This window comes from Pyrus communis, chromosome 5 (genome assembly GCF_041283825.1).
Source record: "Pyrus communis isolate YQ-2024b chromosome 5, ASM4128382v1, whole genome shotgun sequence".
In the NCBI taxonomy this organism is placed as follows: domain Eukaryota; kingdom Viridiplantae; phylum Streptophyta; class Magnoliopsida; order Rosales; family Rosaceae; genus Pyrus; species Pyrus communis.
Window position 1 is genome coordinate 17,736,157 of NC_142569.1, and position 18,950 is coordinate 17,755,106.

General features: G+C 38.0%; 2 pseudogenes across 1 annotated transcript; both read right to left on the bottom strand.

The window, feature by feature from the left end:
- Positions 1 to 12,419: 12,419 nt before the first annotated feature.
- LOC148696905 (uncharacterized) lies at positions 12,420 to 13,544 on the bottom strand (annotated as a pseudogene).
- Positions 13,545 to 14,930: 1,386 nt separating this feature from the next.
- LOC148696906 (uncharacterized) lies at positions 14,931 to 17,761 on the bottom strand (annotated as a pseudogene). The gene is made up of 5 exons (XR_015962868.1): positions 17,514 to 17,761; positions 17,319 to 17,411; positions 15,789 to 15,856; positions 15,628 to 15,690; positions 14,931 to 15,511 (listed from the first exon to the last, which is right to left on the bottom strand). The product of XR_015962868.1 is annotated as an uncharacterized LOC148696906 (transcript).
- Between the last annotated feature and the right edge of the window lie 1,189 nt (positions 17,762 to 18,950).

An 18,950-nucleotide genomic window follows, 5' to 3' on the forward strand; every position in this document is an offset into this window, starting at 1 on the left:
GCACCCATTTAATTAGAAAATAAAATCCCAAATGAGTGCATGAAGAATTAAGATTTTGTCATGGCAACCAATTCTTATATATCGATTAACCAGCAGCATCAATTTGTTTTTATAAATTTGGCGACGCGGTTTGTAGTGCAAGGCGGTTAGGAAACGATGCCACCAGACTTCTCTCTCTCTCTTCAATATCTCTCCCTTCTTCTTTCTCTGGACACGGTGCAAACCTTGCATCCCCACATCCCTCACAAACATCTCATCTTCTCTCTCTCACAGACCTACAACAAACATCGCTCAAATACAAACTCGACATCCCTCACTGGAACCCCCCTCAAAAGCTTCCCGAATTCTTCGTTCAGTTACTTAACCTCCTTTACTCCTCCAACATCTTCTTTCTTTGCAACTTCTCCCTTTCTTCTCTCTCTCTCTCTCTCTCTCTTCTTTCCTGCAATCGGTTTTCTGGGTTAGAGTAGATCTGGTATTGCTTTCAGGATTGGGTAGTTCAAAGAGATTTCTCGGTTTCATTCTTTGTTGTTAGTTAAGTCAATCATATACATTTGTATTTGATTTGATTGGGAGGGGACAGGCAAGGAAGAGGAAATGGATCATGTATCAGAATTTTCATAATTTTTTAAACCAAAATAAATAAATCTCAGGTTTTGTTAAAAAATAAAAGGAAGTTTTAACGAAAAGTCAACGATACTATTTACTTTAACGAAAACCACATTTTTACACTAAAAAGTCAATCCTGATGCTATTTCATTTACCCTTTATTTTGTCTTTATCGTTAAAAGTCAAAGTTTTCAAACCCTTTTTGTACGTTTTCCTTAAAAAAATTGAATCGAAACCAAATCAAATTGAAAAACCGAACTGATAACCAAACAAATCAAAAAAAAAAAAAAACCAAACCGAACAATAATTTCGGTTTGGTTTTCGATTTTGACAAAAATCCGAATCGAACTAAACGTAACCTATGCCTAAAATCACAAATCCATTTGAACTTTAACAAAAAAAAAAATAAATAAATAAATAAAATTCCACACAATTTCAATCACTGTTCTAAAAATCCCCGCCTAGGCCACACCTAGGTGTTAGGCGTTTGAAAATTAAAAAATGACGCCTAGACCTACTGAGGTGCCCATCTAGACCGCCTAGGCCGCCCAGACCCGCCTAGGTTGCGGCTCACTTAGATAGAAAATAGACTTGTTGAATACTTAAATGAACATACATTATATGTTTGTTCCCACGTTTTCATTATGTTCCAATAGCTCACAATAGATATGTCATTCCATTTTCTAGTTTATGATGAAAATTATATATATTTTAAGCATAAACATACACTTATTTACACAAAATATAATAGATTTATTTAAATCAGCCTATTCTGCCTAGGCGCCCGCCTAGGCGTTAGGCCCCAACCCGCCGTCGGACTAGCGCATAGCGTCTTTTAGAACCTTGATCCCAATACATACAGGCCATAGTGTCCCACATTTTCTTACGCAACCAAATATTTGTAATATGGTCTTAATTTAAAAAAAAAATATATATATATATATATATATATTATAATTAAAGGGAGGCGAATGATTTGAAAGTTATAATAATTTAAGAGAGAGAAGAGTTTCGAACTCAAGACACATAAATGAAAACTGAACATCTTATCTACTAAAATATTATACCAATGCAAAATAAAAAGGTCCCAATACATACAAGTCAGCCTCACAGTTTCCACGCTACAGCCTAGCTTCATAGTCACAAGAATAGCCACCCTATTGGCTATATGCCAAAAAGTATGTTAATGCCAATAATGCCATCACAACATGCGTGTACTCTAGGGTGGAATTCTTGCGTCGGGGTCCAAGGATATTCGTGGATAATGCTATTCGGTTACGGTCAAATTTTTTTTGTGGTCCCGTGATGACATGTCACTTTCAATTTGATCATTTTTGACGAAAAAACTGTTAATTCAACGCTTGTGGTGAGCTCTGTTAGCAATTGAGGTCCAAACCCAAATCCCCGTGGTGAAAGGCATTGCAAAATTAAAGGATTCAAGACAATGGGTGAAGGGCATTGCAGAAAATTCAATATTTACGTATGCCCTCCGTATATGAACTTCAAGAGCGTAAGAAACTTAAAGAATTAAAATTCAAAGAAGATTAGGAAAAAAAATTGAAAGGTTGTGTGCTGGCCGACTACAGCCTGCATCAAACCACACCACAAATTAAAGATAAAATTGAAAGGCATATATGCAATCAGACTAGTACAAATTATACAAGAATGAAAATTCAAGTGAGACTAAAACTCTTAATCATGATCAAAGACGTGTTGGCATTGAAAAAAAACAATGGTTTATTAGAAGTATTAGAATTTCCAAAAGAAATTAAATCATACCTAAGAAATTAGGCACGACTTCACATTCACCTCTTCTCCTAGCCATTGGCGTGGTTTTGTAGGTTCAGTTTCACTCTTCGCGTTCAAGCTTCTTTTTTTTTTTTTTTTTTTTTTCTGTAAAATCTAATTTCAGTTAAACCCTAACTCATACTAGATGTCCATGGAATAGGATGTAATTTGGATTGAAATGGCAAATTTGACCCTCCATGTGATAGTCACATGAGTTTATTTAACAAAAGACTAATCAAAGTTTAGATTTGAACCTCAATGGCTAACAAGGCCCACCACGAGGGGTTAATTAAAAGCTTTTTCATCATAAGGGTCACATTAAAAATGTTGTGTCACCACAGGGACTACGAAAAAAATTTGGTGTTCGGTTAATTATACAAAAGTTGAGTTAAGTGGATAACCACATAGATATCGCTTTTAAAAACAAATATTTGGGGTGATCCTAGTACCATCAATATATAGAGTTATTTTTTTGACAAACAGTATTATCTCTACTAAGGGGGTAGGGGAGTGGGCTAAATCTCACAATAGGCTAGCAATAACATGGTTCAAACTCGCTTTTAGCGAATATATAATGTTATTAATTCACATATTATAATATAAGAGAATGACATAATTTGATACTTTAGAGACTATTAATGAAATTCAATAAATACTTGTATTATAATATTTCTGGTTAGGATTTAGGGACACATGATTTTGACATCAATTTGAAACACTTTTTTTGTCAGGCACACTTTCGTAATGTATTCCAACAATCTAACTGTCAAATTTTTATGACCAAACCACAAAATCTTTAAATTTTGTTTACTCTTATGATAATTAGAAGCTAATATGCCCAGATCCATGGATGCATGCATGGCTACTAATTAGTTAAAATCACAAAAAGAATATAAGGATTGATCCTTTGAGACTTCTGATGAAATAAGGGATGGTGCACTGTTTGCTTTTGGTTATCAAGGGTGTTTATGTAATTTCATTTCTTTTTGAAAATAAAAAACTATGCTAGTAAAATAAGACCAAGGCCCGATAGGCCAACCCGAGTCCAACCGTAGTTTTTGGGACTGAGCTGTCCCGATACAGTCTTAGGGTCGAGCTTTATCTAGCCCTATTTTAAATGGATAAGGTTTGAACCTTGCGTTTTAAGGTCTTATTACTTTTTTTATTTATTTAAATTTTTGAAAGGCAGAAAGAGCAGAGTTGAAGGGCCCACTGATAAGCCTAAATTTTCTTGGCCCATGAGATAGGCTAGGGCCTTACATATTTGACATAGGGTGTGCCAGCCCATTTTAAAGGACACAAAATAATGGTTGTCTTGTACCTTGTTAATTTATTGCTTGGTCTTGTAGTTGTGGGTAGGTAAGCAAGAAATATGACTAATATTGAGGGGTAAGCTTTCCTTTATATATAAGAGAAAATTGGAAATATATTACCAGGGCACAAAGCTAGAGAACTACAAAGAAAGCCTCGAACATGACAACACGCAAACCACGTAAACAAAACAAAGCAGTGAAGGGGATAATAAGCAAGACACAAGAACCAAGTTCCAGCGTCTCCCCTTCAACTGCACCAATAAAAAAAAACATCAATGGGGACAAGATAATCCATCTTTATTGAGCACATAAAACAACGAACATGGAGGTCTATCGACCTAAGTGAAATTGCATATCTCTAAGTTGAGTCGCAACACCAAAGTATCCGCTGCCGTATTGGCTGATCTTGGAACCCAAGACCAGCGACAATCCTAAAAAAACTCCCTAACCCGCTTAACAGCCAATAAGGTAGGAAAGGCTTCCTATCTGCCATTACCCAACGGTATCCCAAAGCAAACGCAAGCTGACAGCCACGCAAAACAGCCAAAGCTTCTGCTAAGGCAAATTATGTAGCCTGAACCGGATACCTTGCCGCTGCCATGAAGTGACCCATAGAATCCCTAATCACAATCCCCATAAAGCTATTTCATGCCGAAGCCGACCAACTAGCATCAACGTTAACTTTCAAGAAGGGGGCTGAAAGGGAAGACCAATGTGTAACCTTGTTATCCACTATGGTGATATGAGGAGGAGAGAGATGAGGAACAACAATGGCATCATAAAACACACCAACAGAGGTTGAAATTGCAAGAAGAATTAGGTAGCATAAATGGGAGCTTGAGTAAACAGAAACTTGCACCTCGCTTTCCAAATATGCCAACAAGTGAATGCCACATGGGAAAGCAAAAGACCATGGTCCTCCGAAGACCCAAACCGCTGAGTAACAAGGGAATGAAACCAATCCTCCCATGAAGTAATCCCAGTTCGATCAACTTTGTAATTGAGAACGCCACCAAACCAAATAGTCTCAACCCAAGGACATAATAAAAGTAAATGCTCAATAGATTTCTCCTAACTATGGCATACAAGACACATCTGTGAAGGCGCAGATTTTTTAATAAAAAAATTTTCTATCGTAGGCAGGGCACGATAAGCAGCCCACCATAAAAAATGATGAAGTTTCGGTGGGGTTCAAAGTTTCCAGATGATTTTCCAAATGTGCTAGGAAAGAATGGGAAGAGGAGGGTCGACTATCCACCGGAGAACCCCATAAAGATCTCGCATAGTGATACCCAGACTTGTCCACATGCAAGCCATTCTTAGTGGAAGGCCAAACAAGTCTATCACATCTGCTAGGATCCCCAATATTTATCGATAGTATAGCATTTTCCTCTTCTACCGACAAGAATGGGTGTAGGAAACTTATGTCCCAACAACGAGAGGTAGGACAAATGAGGGACGCAACTATAGTATTTCGAGTGATAGACACCTCCCCACAAAGCATTGGATGACCCAACGAAAGGAAGGAAGTAACCTATCCACCCACAACCTAACATTAGACCCATTCATGATTTACCAGTGGGCCTCCTTCATTAACAAATCCCGACCCACCGAAAGACTAGACCAGGACCAGGACGCCTACTCCTCCGCTGAGCATCAAAGAAAGAACAATTTGGAAAATATCAAGCTTTAAGGACCAATGCCCAAAGAGGGTTTAGGTTATGAATGAGGCGCCAACACTGCTTTGCAAGTAAAGCATCATTAAAAGCAGTAAAGTTGTGGAACCCCATACCTTTATCCTACTTCGAAACACTCAATATATGGCTAAACACCCAGTGAATGCGCCGTTCCTCACCAATTGCCCCCCACCAAAAGCTAGATATCAGAGAATCCAACTCGTTACACACCATCACCAAAATCTTAAATAAATTCATATGGTATGCTAGGATCGCTTGAGCAACCGCTTACGAGAATGCATTGCTTCCATCCTTGAAGTTTTTGCAAAATCCGGCCTTTGACATATGCATGCCCTCTTTGAACGCCCCCACTAAGCAGGAAGACCAAGATATGTTGTGAAATCCCATTCCTGGATTTCACTGTTATAATCTACGTATTTGTATTATTAAGATTTTATATTATTTTTCGAGAATTTATATTAATTTATTTGAATTTCGATTTTAATTAAACTAGTTACAAAGAGTGAAGTTTGGAAATTAATTATTTAAAATCTGTAAACCTTTTGTGGTCACAATTTATATTTTCAAATAGAACCCGATCTCACAAACGCGTAGGCGTAAATCATTCATGAAACGAATTTATAACGAGAAAGTTATTAACGTTTAAAGTTAGGGACATTTTTGTAATTTGACCCTCATTTAGAAGGTTCTAGATTTTCTGGAGCAAAGGGATGTGCCTTGTGTGTGGCTGGGATGAAAGGAAAAGAAAATAAATGGGAGAGATGGACAGCTGTGATGGAAAGAAAATAAGAGAAATGAGATAAAGGAGGGAAAGGATAGGGGGAGGACCAATCAGAAATAGGGAAATGAAGGGAAAGAAGAAAGGCAAGGAAATGGGGAAACGGGTTCACCCACCGTGTACCCAACATTGACCCGGTTTGATTCCAACCAATTTCCACCATTTTTCAATTGAAATTCACCTTTCCATCACCTACAACCTATTCCACAACCCCCTATCTACCATCTTAGCTCAAATTTGAGGGCTTTTGGGTTCAATTTCGTGAAAGTAAAAGCATGATGCTGACTGCATCATTGACGACGATCTATCATTTTTGAATGAAATCCCCTCGATCTCTACCACCATTAGACTCTCCTTGAACCCAGGTGCAAAGTCCAAACAACCTTGGAGGCGGCGGAGCACCGGAGAAGTCAAATCGAAGCTCACATTTTCTAGGGTTTCGGCGAGTCCGTGGTGCATTGAGGCTTTTCCAGGCCAAATTGGCCCTGGTCACAAGTATGAAATTGCTCCCCTGACTGAGATGTACTTGCCTAAAAAATTTGGTAATTTTTTTAAATAGTTGAATTTTCCGGCGAGTTAAGGCGGCTGCGCGTGGCCAGTGGGCCAACAATGCCTTTCTAAGTTCAATTTGATGTCCTAATTTTTTATTTGATATTCATATGACATGGTTTGATCGTTTGAACCTAATTTCACTATGATATGTTACTTGATCAAAATATGAATCAATGATCCGATCGTTGGATCGTCACCAAACTTTAATGCATTATAGAACATAATATTTGGGATAACTGGAACCGATGGATCGGGAATCTAACATACGGATCTTCCCAAATTGGATTTTTAAGTTAGTAAAATTAATTGTAAACCGCCACCTAATACTAGCAATTTGCGAAGATCTGACCGTCGGATCGCAATGAGAATTTAGTATGTCGTTCTATGAGTATAATGTGGATTTTGAGAAGTTACAGATCAGAAATCTGATTGGTGGATCTTCCGGTTTATATTTCTAGGGTTGTGGACCCTACTTTCGACCTTGATCGGTGGTTAACTTTTCAGTTAACTAGAATGAGTTCTTTTAGCGTGTTGCCAATATTAAACTGCAATTGAGATTTTCTGGAGCTTGATGGGCTCATCGTGATGATGTGTCTCCTCAATTGATGTGCACCTCGATGTACGTAATGATGGAATTATATGGTGATATGCTTGATTATTTTATGTGATTTGACTTATGTATTGAACTTGTTGTCGAATGTGTGGTTTGATTTGTATGATTGGCTTGATGTGATGAAATGTAAGGGCTAGTAGTGGACCGTTAACCCATTGTTATGGGGTTTGTTGCTTCAACACTTGTTTCACATCTTGGTTCCCTATTTCACTTTTTGTTTCGTTCAGCCTTTCTAAATTGAGTACTTGGTTCTTGTATTGTTTCTTCAAGCGTTGTTATTTCTCTTGGTCTTCCACTCGGTTCTGTTGAGTGATTCGAAACTGGGTATCCGTTGGGGTTCCATTGAGAGGTCCAGTTCCCTGCTCTATCTGGATTCCGTTGAGTGATGGTTCGTAATCCCTTATACTCCGCGATTCCATTGAGTGATGGTCCAGAATCGTATCCTGCCTTGGATTTTATTGAGTGGTTTGTTATGCATTGTACTCCGTGATTCTATTAAGTGATGGTCCAGAATAGTATCCTGGTTTGGATTCCGTTGAGTGATGGTCCAAAATCCCTTCTATTCCGCGATTCCGTTGAGTGATGGTCCAAAATCGTATCCAACTTGTATTTCATTGAGTGGTTCTATATGCATTGTACTTCACAATTCCATTGAGTGATGGTCCGAAATCGTATCCACTAGGATTCCGTTGAGTGATGGTCCAAAATCCCTTCTACTTCACGATTCCGTTAAGTGATGGTTTGGAATCGTATCCTGGTTTGGATTTTGTTGAGTGGTCCGAAATCCCTTTAGTGTCTTGGTTACGTTGAGTGGTCCAAAACCGGATGTTGATGGATTTTGTTAAGTTATCATTTGACTTGTTGGTTCCTTGTATTTATTTTCAGCTTCAGCCGAACTATGTCGCTCTAGCCCTGCGTTTCAGTGTATTGTACGTGTTATTGATTGGTGTGATAATTGGATGGTGTTGGAATGCATATGTGTGGGTGATTGGCAAGAAGACGAGAGAATATTATTGTGCTTCGTTGAATGTTCCTTAAGGTGCTACATGCTTGAATTGTGGTATATTGTTGAGACATAGCAATTTATGTGATGAATGTTCAAGTGTAGTGAAATGATGAACTACGAATGGCTTGATCCCTGTTTAGGGTACGTAGGCAATTTAACGAGGAGGTTAGATGTAGCCATAAAGTATACAAACAATTACTACATAATTTGAGGCTTGTGTTGTGCTCGGTACATATCCCAGAGGCTGGGTATGTTAGATATACGGGTTTTTTATGACGTCACGTGTCGATCATGGATGTATGTCGGGATCAGAGGCATGACATATGTGGCCGGATCAGAAACTACAGGCATATTAAGAATGTAACCCAAGTCCGTCGACACAGCCTCTGGCGTATTAGCGCCAAGGAAAACACATGACTTTTGGAAGTTAACTACTTGACCCGAAGCCTCTCAATAGTCATGAATAAGTTTTAACCAAGTTGCAACAATTCATTCTAGTGGCCTTCAAAAATATAAGAGTGTCATCAACAAAGAAAATATGGGAAATTACCGGACCATGCAGATTCATGTGCACCCCGTCCAAACACCTGTTGGCCACCGTCGATTGAAGCATCCTGGAAATGACATCACTAACCATGAGGAATAAATAAGGAGATAAAGGGTCCCCTTGTCGTAAGCCTCTTGAATGAGCAAATTTATGACCCAGCTACACATTAAGAAGTAGGGCAAAATTAACTGAGCTCACACAGCCCATGATAAGCTTCCGCTACCGAAGATTAAATCCCATCTTCTCCATTACCTCATCGAGGAAATCCCACTCAACCCGATTGATGAGTCCATATTATACCATATATTTTACCCTATTCTTAGTTATAATTTATTAGTTATTTTGGTAGAATTTTGATACTTTGGATTATATTTTCAATGTAGGACATTCGACTTCCTCTGAAGCAAATAGTGATCAAACGGATGAATTTTGGAGTGATTCCAATTGAAGGATGTTCGTGTGCCTTTTAACATGATTGTATCAAAATTCCAGATTTTTCTACCCAATTGTTTGACCGTGGCGATGAAATTAAGGCCCAGCACGTAGCTTTCCCAAATTGACGTTTCTAGACGTTTTGGGTATTTTGGAGGTCAAGATGGCGTATTTTGAGGAAGATTCCCTCTGAGAATTTGTAGGGGACATCTTCAGCTTTAAAAGCGACCTTTTGGGACCAAATCGGAGTTGATTTGGTCGGTCAAAAGACTAATTTTCTGAGAAGTCCGAATTCTAGTTCAAATAGGAAACATTTTATTTTCTGTTTTATCATTTAATTATGTTTCCTAGTTTTATTCTAAGACCTTTTCTAGGAAGGATTTTATTTTGTAGTAGTATAAATAAGGCTTTTTAGACATTAGGTTAAGGGAGAGTGGGGGGAGAACACAATACTTTGGCTTTGGAGAGCTTTTAACAATTCAAGTTTATTTTCAAGGTGTTTTCTATCCATATTCTTAATAATATTTTGTTTTATGGTTGTTAGTAACTAGTTTCATTTGCTAGGGCAATGCCTTGAGCCTTAGCATGAATATGTAGTTTTTATTTAATTACTTATGATATTATACATGCATACTTTTAATTATTAATCACTGTGCTTTAAACTGTCTCTATATCTTAATACTTAGTTACCATTAGAATGTTTAGATAAGTAATTGAATGCAATTTTGGCAGAAGGCTGAATTGACTAAGGCTTCTTGTGGTTAACATGTGTAACTACTAAGGATGGACGACACGTCTTAAGAGTTACATAGTTTTTCAAAAGGTTTTCACAAAATTTAATAAGTCTTGCATGTTCACATTCGATCTGAACGCCACGGACGGGTTGCATGTTAAACATACGTTCTATGTTGGGGGTTCCAAGTAGGGCATACTTTAGGAAAACCTAATTTTCAAAATATGCATGTGTAATTCATAAGGAATTAGATGAACTACGTAGAATTATTAAGTGAACAGCGGAACCCTAGGCTTTTACAATTTGGTTTTCAAAACGTTTTCCTTTGTTTTCTTTACTTTGCTAATTTCTTTAACCTTTTTAATTAAATTCGTTTTTATTATTTTTAAATTCAAAACCAACCTCTTCCAATCTTTATTTTCAAATAATTAATTAAGATTTGATATTTACATAAATTATTCATTCAATCCCTGCAGAAAACGACCTTGCTTGAGCCGATTATACTACAACTACCTTGTTCTCTTGCAAGTATTTTTTAGTGTTTTTATCCCTACTTTTGCAGGTGGTAAAATCCCTATCACCGATCATATGCTTTCTGCATATCCAGCTTAGTGCCAAGCTCAACTGACTTTTTGCTTTCCTTAGTTTAAGAAAATGGAATAATTCGTGAGCAATCCCAATATTATCTTGAATTTATTTATTCTGCATGGGAGAAATAAGATTGGGGAGCAATGGCTTTAACCGGTTCGCCAACACCTTTGCCAAGATCTTAGAAGAATAATTACATAAGCTAATCGATCGGAACTGAGAAACAGATTCCGAATTTGGAACCTTTGGAATTAGCACAATACGAGTGGCATTGAGTCGGCAAGGAGAAACCTACCTAGATTCCAGCAACTGTACCAATGCATTAACTTACTCCCTAGTACTTTCCCAAAAGAATGATAAAACACACCCAGGAAGCCATCAGGACCCAGAGCCTTTAACCCACCCATTGGCATCGTTGCATCTTTGATTTCGCTATCCGAGAATGGAACCTGCAGGGCCTCATTCATTCCAGCAGTAACCAACGGACTTACACACTCCAAAACTGATCCGCATTCTTGTTGACCCATAGAGGTATAAAGATTTAGAAAGTAATCATCGACTAGCTTCCTTACACTATGAGGCCGATCCTCCCAACTGTCATCCACCTTCTTAAGTTTCATCACATGATTTCGCCTTCGACGTTGCATAGTGGATTGATGAAAAAACTTGGTATTAGAATCTCCTTCACGCAGCCATTTAACCCTTGACCTTTGTTGCCAAAAACTTTCCTCTTGCGCCGATAACCGATCAATTAATTGGGACTTTTCTTTGATCTCATCGAGATGAGCACCCCAATCTTTTTGAAGCTCACCGAGCTAGGACATAAGCTCCGCAATTTCCTGAGTCCTCATTTTGAATTTCCTTTTACTCCACTCAATAAGTTGAGAACGACAATTATTTATTCTGTGTTGCCAATGATCCAACGCATTACCAGTGCAAGGACGATCCCAAGAAGCTTTCACCAACCATTGGCATTCCTCCTCTTGGGCCCAAAAAGCTTCAAATCGAAATAACTTACAACCCATCATCCTCCGGGTATCACATTGGATTATAAAAGGGCAATGATCCAACCCCAATAAAGTACCGTGAGTGCCATAACTGATTGGTAAGCCCCCTATCTAAACTTTCCTCTACCAACTCGCCATTTCGAGAACCATGCCAAGTAAAAGAAGGTCCATTAAAATCAAGATCCACCAACTCCGCCTTTGCCATAAAATCAGCCAGATACTGAGGTCTATTATACAAAACAGGCGAGCCACCCGATTTCTCATAATCCCAAGGGAACTCATTAAAATCGCCACCACACAACCAAGGAATACTAGAGGGGCGGAGATAAGTAGCCATTCATTCCCAAAACTGAGCTTTCTCCCCCTATAAGCAATACCATAGACTCCAGTTACCCTCACCCAGTGAGCCGCCCCTTCCAACTGAACCCGAGCATCAATAACATGTTTTGAAGAAAAACAGATTTCCAATTTTAACTGATCATCCCACCAAAGGCTCAATCCACTAGATTTACCAATTAGGGAAACATTGAAACCGTTTTTAAATCCCATACATCTTCTCACACCACCAATCCTATGATCCTTCATCTTAGTTTAGGAGAGAAAGATCATAGAGGGCCTATATTTTCTAATAAGCCCATAAAGGGCCCGAACTACCGTGTCCAACCCAAGACCACGGCAGTTCCAAAAGATGTAACTCATGTTGACCGTGCGGCTATTGAAGGCCAGCCGCCACCACCTCAAGAAGACTTACCCACTTTACGAGCCAACAATGCGTCCCTCTCCTGCTTCGATTCCTCCTCCAAAACCTCCCACAAATCCTGATATTCCGCAAGGAGCTCCTGAAAATCTCCTCTCCCCAACCCCGATAGTAAGAAATCTTGAAGGCACCACCAGGTCCCTAATTGGAGGAGCCTTAGTCCATTCCTCATATCCAGCTGACCCACTCCCAGAAGGTTCATAAGAGCACTCAGTATTCACATGACCAATTCTCCCACACCTGTACCAAAATTCTTGCACCATTTCATACCAAAATTCCACCCACGTATCCTTATTTTGCCCCCGTGATAACCAGCATCCAGTGACCAGTGGATTAAGTGTGTTGACAACTACTCTAACTCGAAGGAAACCCCGAGCTTTGGATGGATCTTCAAATTCAATAAAGTCTCCAACATCTTTAACTAGCTGTCATATATTAGCCTCTGAGCTAAGTCCTAGAGGTATCACCTGAATCCAAAAAGGAACCAACTCTAACAAAACCTTCTCCAACCCCAGGTCCTGAGGCCACCGCTTAACCGAAAAATTCTACTTCATAACCGCCCAAGGGACCTGACTCAAAATCTGTACAGCAACATTTTCTTCTGGAACTGTGATAATATATGTATTATCCCGTACCCATTTGATATCAATCTCCCCCAGATCCTTCCATGAGAACCGAAGAATATTTCTAATACCCCACTTATTCAGGTTCCTATTTACCAGAGCCGTACCCACTAGTTTGATCCCTTGTTCCATAGTCGACAAATCCATCGTTTGTTCCAGGTGCACCACCAATTCCTCCACTTCCTTATTTGCCATTTGTCTCTGGCAATTGCGTTCTTGGTGGACCACTTGTACTGCAGTATATGAAGAAGAAATTGTGAATGCCCTACCCAAAGTCACCCTAGACTAGTTTGGCATACTAATTCTCTACGTTGGACTCTGTTTGCCGTATTCTCCTTCCACACACAAAACCAGACATAAAAGTAAAGTAGGAAAGATAGTGAAATACCTCCGCTCCAAAGCAGTCGAAACCCTGATGCTCGGATATCCTGAACTGAAATATGGTGGAACCAGCAAATCTGCTAAAATAGCTAAGTCGGTTCGCTTGTAGTTACTCCCCATCATTAATTGAAGTACAAAGTCTTGACTAGCCCTCACAAGCCTACAACAAATCGTGGGTTAAATAAGGGAAATTATTTCCCCACCACCCCTCTGGAAAAGCAAGCTGAGTCAGACCGAAAATTCCCCTAAACCAAACTAAAAAAACCCGCAGCAGAACTGAGGAATTAATAGATTCACCAACCCCCAACACCACCTGTGAACCAAAAGCTGACAGAACCCTTGAAACCCAATTGAACAAACAATCCAGAAAAAAACCATACAAATCATAACTCCCATTGGGAATAGACGAGATCAGAAAAACAAAAGATACAAATTAAACCTGGGACTCTCACCAAGGAGAGAAAAGTATAGCAATGATCATTCAACTTTAACCCAAATAGAGCAATGGTCACTCAACTAAAAGTTCATAATCATTGGTCCCTTAAATTATCAAAACGTGCAGCTATGATCATTTTCGTCAACTCTGTCAAAATTCCGTCAAAATAAGTCATGTAAGAATGACCATTGCTACAATTAGGTTAAAGTTGAGGGATCATTTCTTCAATTAGGTTAAAGTTTGAGTGACTATTTCTCCAATTAAGATAACGATGAGGAATCATTGCTGCAATTTTTCGCATTCGGTTTTCCATATTAGCCCTTGATTCAACCTCACGTGCATGGCATGTAACTCATTTTGACGAAAGTTTTAACCGAGTTGACAAGAAAGACCATAAACTGTATGTTTTGATGAGTTAAGGGACTAATAGTCATGGATTTTAGTTGAGGGACCATTACTCCAATTGCGTTAAAGTTGAGAGACCATTGCTATAATTTCCTCTATACATAATGCTTGAATTCTTTGTTATTCATATCTAATACTACAGTCTAGTGATATTCTTCTTCACTTGTAAGAAAAATGTATTAGGTTATATTTTCGCAAAAGGTGAATTGGAACCATATTATCTAACCCCACCCCTCCCCCTCGGGATAACAGCTCCCCACCCTCATAGTGTAGATGAAGTATCACTAGTACAAAAAAAAAAAATTAATAATAATAATAATAAATCCCTTCGTTCATGGAGACGGGAATAGGGATGGCAAAATTTTTATGGAGCCGGAGATGGAAGGGCAAATCCGACTCCGGCCCGACGTGTTGTCACCCTAGAGACATCGATGTAGTTGCCTTTGTAACTTAATTTTTAAGTTTCCTCTATGTGGTATTTACCAAATGCATGACAATGGTGCCAAAGGATTTTCTTCTACATTTTAAGCGTGAAGGTGCAATGCATAGATTCACCTCGAACTGTATACAGTTTGAGTGGCACTGGAACTTAGCAAAACAGATAAATTTGCAGTAGAATTACCTTTCATCATAAAATTCATCGACAAACATCGTACTTGGAAGGATTCGGGTGAAATTACATATGAAATCACATTAACGATATAACGATATTTTGTACTCTTCATACAACTCGTTATCTCTTCCAGAGTCTCCCTGAATCATTCATCATATGCCCTTCTCACTGTGTGGAAGTCTTAAGAACTGCCCAACTATTACAATAAATTGATAGTTCCATAAACATTAACTCTAAATATAACTAGAGCTCACAAGACTTTCATGAGAGCTCAACAATTTTCGGTCGTTTTTGGGACCGATTGATACCAGTATCTTCACTCAAAGAATTATCTTTATCCGACTTGCGTGTTTTGAGTCTTGCATGGGAGCTTGTTTTCTTATCCTCTTTCTCACTTGTATCATCTTTGATTTCATCACTATCTTCGTCTTCATTATCATTGCTGCTACTATCATCGGAACTATCTTCGTCGTCACTATCATCACTGCTGCTGTCATCATCACTGCTATCCTCTGATTCCTATCTGCTACTGTTGACGGCCAATGGTATAACAGGCTGACAACCAACAATTGCAGATTCAGCAGCAGCCACAGCCTCAGGAGTTTGAAGATCAGCAACGCCCAGCATCAACTCCTGTCAATTCAGATCCACCCACAAATCAATTATTATCCAAGGGCATCAACAATCTGTGAGCATGTATGTGTTTGTGTGTGCATGCACGAGAGCAAGAGCAAAAGAGAGATAGAGACCTTATTAACGACTTGAGATTCATTTCCAGTGAGCACGTCAATATCATAGTTTTCCGGATTATCCTACATATCAGTAAATGAGAAAACACAGGTTATGTGTTTAAAGGAAGTTTGATTTGGGATAAACAATCTAGATTTGGTTGCAAGATCAATATGCCAACCTTTGCATCCTGCTTTAGTCATTCGTTAACTTCTGATATGACTTCCAAGAAGTCCCTTACTTCTCCCACTGCAGCCAAGCAAGCAAATTATGTGAACAAAATTTTGCAAGGTACTTCTAACAAAACAACACTACAAATAAAACAGAAGCAGAGAATCTCAAGTACACGATAAATTGAAAACTTCTGTTTGAGCCAAAAAAAAGGGACAAGGCAAAACAGTTTAGAACATCTGACTCTTCGGCCTCAGATTTGATACTACAACATTCTCTAATCTATTTCAAATTTCTATCGTCACCCTTTCTGATCAATAATGAAGATTTCTGTTGCCTAAAATAACTAAATGCCTGGGGCAGAGGCTTGCCCAATTGCAGAAATCCTCTAACCTGAGATCATGCCACACATTTGATTTTTCTTAACACTAAGGGCTGGTTTGATATTGTTGTGCTTTGAAAAAAAAACTGTTTCTGTTGTGCTATGAGAATAAGCTTATTTTTGTTGCTTCACGTTTTCATCTTTTTTTCACCCAAAACTGTGAAAATAAGCTGTTTTTAAGTGTTGACCAAACACCTTTTTAAGCTCAGCTTTTTTTATACCCACTTTTTATAAAAGCACCTCAATACCAAACCAGTACCAAACCATTCTTAAAACCCCTTCATGACATTATATACACAATCATCAGCAAGTGTATAAAGCATCACATCGACCACTAAACATTTGTGAAAATTAAGCTAGAACTATGTAAAGCAAGTTCTCAACTGAAAGAGAGAACGAAAAACTAATTGACAATTCTCTACTGAACAGGAAAATATGAATAAGGAAACAGTGTATGAGAAACAGAATTCCAACGTAAGGTATTTAATTGATTGCATCGGATCGACACGAACAGAGACATGTCAAGCCAATCTCAAGCCAAGAATGAAGTACTTACTACCCTCTATCTCAAGCAAGATTCTTGCCAATGAACCAAAAGAGGAAGAAAATAATAACACCAGGGGCTAAGAAAAGGTAAACAGCACAAAAATAATCCCATCTCGTCGAATTAAACTATGAAATTTCAGCGCAGGTTTATGAAGGATGACACAAACCCAATGACAGGAGACTTGAGTCACACCCTTCTAAGTTATAAGTTATAACTCAAACCATTACAACTTAGTAACTTAGCAAGTTCGAAAACAAAATATAAATAAAGGAAATGTAAAAAAGAGACAATCAGCACAGGCATTATGCTGATTAACTGATTAGCATCGAGACCTTGTATAAAAGAAATTAAGCATCCATCACCAAATTATAGACCCATTTGAGAATTAAACATTATTTAGCCAGCCAAGTAGAATCCAACATAGAAAATTACCGGCTGGAAAATAAAAGCATTCATATATGTGCCCATCATATCAAATCGACCTCAGATTTAATCTCTTACCAAGAACCCACAATTCAAATTCCTTTAAATTGAAGTTTTCACAATTGAAGAAAAAAATAAATAAATAAATAAATAAAACCCCAAAATTTAAATGGGAAAAAATCGAGAACCTTGGCTTTTGGGAAGAGGAAGAGCAGGGCCGGGTTTCCCTTTGGCTTGAGCTTTCTTCGTTGAGGCAGTTTTACAACCAAGTAGCGTGCTTTCTGCAAGAGGATACACCGAGAGTAAGCGACATGAATTTCCACAGAAAGCGAGCGAGCGAGAGAGAGAGAGAGATATATATAGAAAAAGAGTGAGAGAGAAACCTAAAGGTGAAGTTGAAGCCTTTTTGTGCTCGAATTGCAGAAGGTCTTTGCTTGTATTTCCCATCTTCCTCTGTCTGTGCGCTCAAAGGTTTAGGGTTTTTGGCTGCGACAAGATTTGACGAAACGGCAATTTTCATTTTCTTTGATTCTAATTTTGCTGCATTAGAATTTTAGATCATGTAATGGGCTTGATTAATCCGCAACACTAGGGACTTCAGACCATTTACACCATGGGCCTTTTTATTTTTTTATTTTTTGTAAAATATGGGCCTTTCTTGATTGGGTCACTGTTCTGTCATCACATTTTTCGGGAAAAAAATTGTTTAGCAACGTTTCGCATTTTATCATACTCGTGTCGGATGAAAATATTTCCACCACAAACTCGATCTCTTAACAAACAATATTCTTTACATTAAAGATGAGGGGTAGGATTAAACTTACAATGGGCTAGAAAAAGTCAATCCGTTCATAAATTTAATCTTATGGTATTGTCAGTTTTACTCATTAAATTTTTTTATTTTGTTAATAGGATATAAAATTTTAAATATACCGTATTATGCAACATTTATAAAAACGTGTACTGGAGTGTTAAATGTCAAGAATAATCAAGAATCCTACCAATTAAGAAAGAAATGTATTCTTATCATGTCAACTCGTTACATATTTGACTTAATAAGACCGGATACAAATCCTTCATGAGACAAAATTGTGTAGTGCTATCGCCATATTTAATTTTGTTAGTCTAGCAGGATCACCCACCACTTCTTATGCATAATATGGGATGCAAAGATCATTAATGATATATTTAAATCACTAATTAGAGATAACAAAATTCATGATGATCTGTTAATTTCGTAGCATCTAATCTCCACTTTATTGTAAGTCTTGAATTCAAATATCATGCACAACAATCACTCATTGATCAATGAAGTGTATAAAATCTCATTTGCGATATTCAAACTAAGAATCCACATGATCAAAGTGGAAATTGGTGCCACTAAATTAGAATAATTATTGGAAAGCCCTTTAATTTCTTTCATGGAAATCAAAATAAAATGAAAAAACAAGGTTTTCTACCACTAGAGTAGTCAGAGGCCCTACGAATACATCCTTTGCCTTTTCGTTTAAATTCAATATAACCAAAAAGTGAAGAAACATTTTAGCATCTTGCAAAGGAATTCCAAAAGAAAATGTTACTTTACTTCCAAGTCTATGATATATATATATATATATATATATATATATATATATATATATATATTTATGCTTCCAGGGTTGCCTTGGAACCTCTCCTTATCTTGGCAATAATCATAAATCATGTGGTACTTCCTAATCCATTTGAACAACCTTCTCTGTGCATTTGATAGGGCACTGAACCTCTCCTTGTTCCACCTGTTTGTAAGGCTCTCTGCCCTGCAAAACCTGGCATTTCCCTTC